Below are 5705 nucleotides of genomic sequence, written 5' to 3'. Positions count from 1 at the left end.
TCCCTCCCTTCCTCCCTCCCTCCCTCCCTCCCTCCCTTTCTTCCTCTCTTCCTAATACCACTGCGATCTGGAACTCAGCAGGGATAAAGCAAATAAGGCCACGAAACAATGATCCCTCCTCCCCCTCCAACATTCTTATTCTCCCCATGAACAGCACACTTTGATTCTAGCCTCCACATTAAAAACATACAAAAACTGTTCCAAGGCCAAAGACCAGGATATGTAGTTGGTACGCTGCCACCAAGTGAAGGAAAGCCTGCCTGTGGTCAGAGTGGTGAATGGCAGGTTGGCGTGTGGCCGAGCCAATGGAGGCAGGGACATGGTGTATCTTCCTACCTGTCCCAACCTCCCAAGACAAGTGACACAACGAAAAACATCACTGGAGTTTAAATGTTCATCTATGAACTTCTGCACGGTCTGAGGTCTCTCCAAGCGCTGCAATTCCTCAAACAGCCAGCAGGGGCAGAAAGGAGGGCAGAGGCGGCAGAGGCCCTGGCTCAGCAGCTCCAGGAGCAGAGATGCAGCTCGACTCCCAGGCTCTTTCCACTCTGGTCCCGAGACCAGCGGAGGTGTGGGGAGTCATTTCAAGGGGCTTCCCGGTGTGGACACTCCCCAAGGCTGCTACCCAGGGCCCAGTGGCTGTCCCGAGATATCGAGGACAAACGTGGCACCTCCCAGCTCACGCTTGAGCAGGCCTGGTGCCATAGGATGGTCCACGTGGGCCGGGGGCAGCACGGACCCTGGAGGGGGCCCAGAGAGGCTGGTGGGTGGTGACAGAGCTGAGGATGCTGACGGGAGAACGAGGGAATTGGGGCGGAGTCTTCTGTTTCTCCAGGTACTGGCCCTCAGTTCTCCGTGAGCCAAGCGTGAGCTGCCTCCGGGGGGGAATCTGTTAAAGTCAGACTCCTGGACCTCCGTTCGTCCGTCCTCCCTCCCTCCCTCCGTCCCTCCCTCCCAGGGTTCTAAACTAGGAGATCCAGGCGGGCCCAGGGGACATGGGTGCTGCTGGCCAGGCCCTGATGTGGGGGCAGTGATGGACCCGTGGGCCAGCTGGTTCACAGACAAGGTTCATCACCGTCCCGTGTGGCGAGACCCTGGTGGGAGCTCCCGGGGCCCTCCTCTGAGGGCGCCACAGCCCCTGCAGCCTCATGCTCCCCTACCGCCCCCTCATGCGGGAATGCCAGCCCCCAGCCCCTGACCCTCCACGGACGCGACGCCTGTCACTGGGTCACCCGCCAGCCCGCTCCCCTCCCGGGACCCCCACCTGCCGCCCCTCCCCCAGCCCATCCGTCACAGCCCCCCCAGCCCTCCCCACATGTCTCTGTTCCCAGTTCTTCCCTTGAACGGTTTGTGTCTTGTGATATTAAAAAAGAAAAAAAATCCCTGCTCCAAAAGTATTCGAAGGCTATTTTGACAGGATTAATTTAAGAAACCTGCAGCATCACAGCAATCTGGAAAGAGGGCAGGTTGCTCAAGAAAGTCTAAGGAAAGGGCTACGAGGACGACTCCATCATTGCCATGGTAGTACACCCCAAAAGTTTCTGGGTACCTGCTGATAACAAAGAAGGCGTGTCTACGGGGCTGGCCCACCAGCGAGTCGGGAAGGACCGCCGAGCAGCGGTCCCCACGGATGGAACCCTGGCCGGGACGCTGGGACTCAGCAACGGAGCCAGATGGAAAGAGGGATGCGAGGGGCGGGTGGGTCGTCCGTAACCCTGGTGACAGAGACACCCTTCATCATCAGCACTGATTCCCTTGGGAGAAGACATTTAAGGGATGCAGCACCTTCTTTGAGACTATGATAAGAATAATCAACCGTGTGGGGAGGGAAGAAAAGAAGGGAGAGCTCAGCGGTCAGGGCAGACCTGTTTCTCCCAAGGACAAGGAGGGGGGGACGGCAGTCCAGGGGGGAGAGGGCGGCAGACGAGGTTGGGAAATGAGAAACGATCTGCCCCCGCAGCCTCCCGAGTCCGGGAGAACCGTCCCTGCTCTGCCCGGCGAGGAAGGCCTGTGGCACTTGGCTGAATAACCTGGAAAGTGGGCATGGGGTTCTAGAAAGTTCCCGAGAGGTGACCTCACCGAACCGCCAGGTGGGCGAGGGTGCCGCTCATCCCCACCACCCACCCACTGCCTGTGGTCGCCCCGACGGTGCAGCTTCCAGAATGTATCTCCTAATTTAGCTGTTCTCTCTCTTTTTTTGCTTGTTTGTTTTTTTTTTTTTTTTTTTTTTTTTTTTTTTTTTTTTTTTTTTTTTTTTTTTTTTTTTTTTTTTTTTTTTTTTTTTGCGGTCCGCGGGCCTCTCACTGTTGTGGCCCCTCCCGTTGCGGAGCACAGGCTCCGGGCGCGCAGGCTCAGCGGCCATGGCTCACGGGCCCAGCCGCTCCGCGGCACGTGGGATCTTCCCGGACCGGGGCACGAAGCCGTGTCCCCCGCATCGGCAGGGGGACCTCAACCACTGCGCCACCAGGGAAGCCCCGTCTTCTCTCTTTTTGAATACTTTCTTAGGTGCCGTTTTGGTCTTCCCAGCGAAACTGGCGTTTATCAGTTACACGTTCCTAAGACTCTGGGCGCTGAATTTGGAGACCACGGCTAGTTCCTGGGACGGCTCCTCACTCATTAAATGTGTCCCTGAAAAAGCCTGTAGATCTTAGCCTTCATATCTGGGTCCAATAAATGGAAAGGGTTGTAATGAGATTTGAAAGAGCCAATGTAATTATATGCCAAGAAGTGTTAGTCGATTACGAGTGTGTGGATCTCTCTCTGCGCTGGCTGTACTGAAGATGGGGCAGGGACAGAGACAGGGAGACACAGAGACACACGGGGGCAGGAGGGACACCCCCGGCCCCGTCGAGAGCAGCGGGGTAGGAAGACCCGCACCCCTCTGGAGATGGCGGCTCCTTTCTGTCCTACGATCAAGCCGGGTGGCTCTCTGGGAAAGCCTGAGATGAGGTATATCACCTGTCACCTTGGCTCGCGGCACATGTACATTTGTGCACACACGGGCCTGGATGTTTCGGGTGTGACTATGGTAACGTCCGCGGGGGAAGTGCGGTGTATGTAGCTGTGTTTTCCTTTCTAAGGAGAAAACAGACGCAGGCTGACTCGTCTCTCCTCGCACGCACTCCTGTAATTTTCGATCCGCTCAAGGCCAGGGAGGAGAGAGCTGGGGAACAGCAGGACGTTCCGGATGGAACAGAAACGCTGATACTGACAAGAAGGAAAGCTCCTTGTCCAATCTGGCTTCCAGTCAGTGAGCAAAAGAGATCTCATTCCAGACATGGCTTAAAACACCCCGGCAAAACGGCCTCGTGTTTCCCAGACCCCACGGAGAGGACGGCGGGATGGGTAGAAGCCTCGTGGTTGAGAAGAGGGAGGGCTGGAAGGGGCGGGAGTAGCTGCGTTGGGTTCAGCACTAACTAGATCCTCAGTCCCTTTCAAGCACAGTCCCCATCCCACCAACGTCTGGAGAGGACCGCCGGGTGCGCAGCTGCCCTGTGTCTCTGGCTGGCGGCTTTGTTTGCTCTTCTGAGGAAGCACCGGGCTTGTCCAAGTCCAGGCGGGCGGCTGGAGCCCCCGCGAGACGCTGGAGGAGGCATCAGGGGGTCTACTCTCCTTTCCCTGCTTTGCCCGCTTCCACAGCGGCTCAGGCAAGGGGAGCAAAGATGCAAGGGCTGCAGCCCCGGGGGGATGCTCCCCTCCACCCGGCTCTGCTCCAGCCAGGCAGGGCCCTTCACAGTCCCCAAGACAGCCTGTCATGCCGGCCCCGTGCCTGCTTCACCTCCCTCCCCTTCAGCTCCTGCTGTGCTTCCTCCAGGAAGCCCTCCAGACCAGACCAGCGTGGGCTCCCTAACCCTCACCACTGGGGGCCGGTCGGCACATCCAGGGCAGACGGTTGGACCACCTCCTCCCTGGGACCCTTTGGCCTTTGCTGTGCTCAGAGCAGGCCCTCTGCACTCCAGTCCGTGGTGAGCCCGGCCCTTCCCAGAGCTCCGGGCCCTGGTGCTGAGCACGGGGACCGCTTCCCAGGAGGGTCGTCGAGGCGGCAGTGCGGACACGTATCTGCAGGGGACGCAGTGGGGATGCAGGGGCTGAGCCAAGGAAACCCAGGCCCCCATCCGCCCCTTCGCAATGTCCTGAAACCAGGGCCACGGCTGGGGAGACTCTGGGCTGGCTGCCTGTGCAGGGTCCTCATCCCCCTCTGAGATCCCGCCCACCGGCCAGGGCTCAGCTCCTCCGGGACTACAGCCCCCGGCGTCCCAGCCGTGGGACCTGGTCCTCCCTTCCCGCTCGCGATCTCCCGCCGGCACCCGGCACTCCGCCCCTCAGTGCCGTCCGTGTGTTGAAAAGGCGCTGGTCTCAGTCTCCCTTGACACTGGCCACTGCTCGGAGACAGGCAGTGTGGACGTGGTTCCCAGGTTCACCGACGGGCAACACGGAGGCTCAGAGAGGTCCACGGCCCTCAGGGCCCACGTCACGCCCGAGGGCCAGGCTGACACTTGGGTGTTCACGGAATCTACCCCCAACAAAGAGCCTGGCGCTGGCTCAGTGGCCCTTGGGGACCCGCAGGATGGGGAATGAGCCTCCTGGTGGCAAAGGTGGGGAACCAGCAGTAGGAGAAGGAATCCCGGCATCTTGCAAAGGTCCCCAGACCTTTTTACCAAACCTCCCGCAGGCCTACTCTCATCAAGTGCAGGCAGCCTGCTTTGTATGATTGATGAAGCCTTTTTTTAACCTAAGAATTTAATTACAGGAGCTGCATTCCCAGAGGGCCTGTCACGTGAGTTCTCACCATGCAGACCTTCCGACAGCCTCAGGCAGCCGGAGACACGGGGGTGACAGGGCCGCACGGTGCCGCGTCCCAGGAGGGCATCCTGCGAAGGCCCACCGTGGGTCTGGGCGACACACGGGGAGCATCTGACCGGGGGTGCGCGCTCTGCCCGCATCCTGGCCGAGCAGCTGCAGGGCGCCCGGAAGACAGGGAGGGATGGTGTGGCTCTGGGGACATGGACGGGCGTGCTGCACCGGGGTAAAGCCAGACGTCTCAGCTGACACGTCTGTGAGTCAGGCCACACCGAGCAGGCAGGCCACACACTGGGCAGGACAGGGCTGGGGCGCTGTCCCCGGGGGGAGCGTCGCTGGGCACGTGGGGCTGGAACCGGGCAGGGGGAGGCCAGGCCTGGGTGGGCTCAGGGTTCGGGAGGGACCGCGAGGCTGGCCCTGGGCTCCCGGGCCCCCTCGTCTGGATTCCCTGGCGCTGGGGGGCACCTGCTGACCAGGTCAGGGGCGTCAGGCCGGAGCCTCTGACATCGGTGGTAGGGTGGCCGCAGGCAGGGCCTCTCCCAAAGGCTCTACACCACAGGTGAGCCTGCGGTCCTGGCGCCTTCAGGATTCCGTGAGTGCACCCCGCACCCCGATGCCGGCTGATGTGGAAGCGACAGGAGGTGGCCTGGATGCGGCCACAGTGCTGGCTCCTCCTCATGGCGGGGGTTGGGAAGGGGCCACAGTCCCTCCCATGGGCCAACCGCACACACCTGGCAGGTCCCGCCGGGAGGGGAGGCAGCCAGGCCGGGTCTCTGCCCTGGAAGGACTCAGGGGGCGAGCAGCACAAGGCGGGCAGGCAGGACGGGGGAGCCCGCTCACTGGGAGGGGCCGTGGTGCTGACCTGCGGGGCAGGGCCACTCGGGACCAGCACGCCGGGAAGAGCG

The 5705-nt window shown here is 61.1% G+C and overlaps 1 protein-coding gene across 2 annotated transcripts in view; it reads right to left on the bottom strand.

Moving 5' to 3' along the window:
* CACNA1C (calcium voltage-gated channel subunit alpha1 C) overlaps positions 1–5705 on the bottom strand; it is a 435574-nt gene that overhangs the window by 254761 nt on the left and 175108 nt on the right. The window lies entirely within an intron of this gene.

Source organism: Lipotes vexillifer, unplaced genomic scaffold, assembly GCF_000442215.2.
Source record: "Lipotes vexillifer unplaced genomic scaffold, Lipotes_vexillifer_v1.1 scaffold395, whole genome shotgun sequence".
NCBI lineage: Eukaryota > Metazoa > Chordata > Mammalia > Artiodactyla > Lipotidae > Lipotes > Lipotes vexillifer.
The sequence above is the reverse complement of the archived record's forward strand: the minus strand, read 5'-3'. Positions and strand labels throughout refer to the sequence as shown.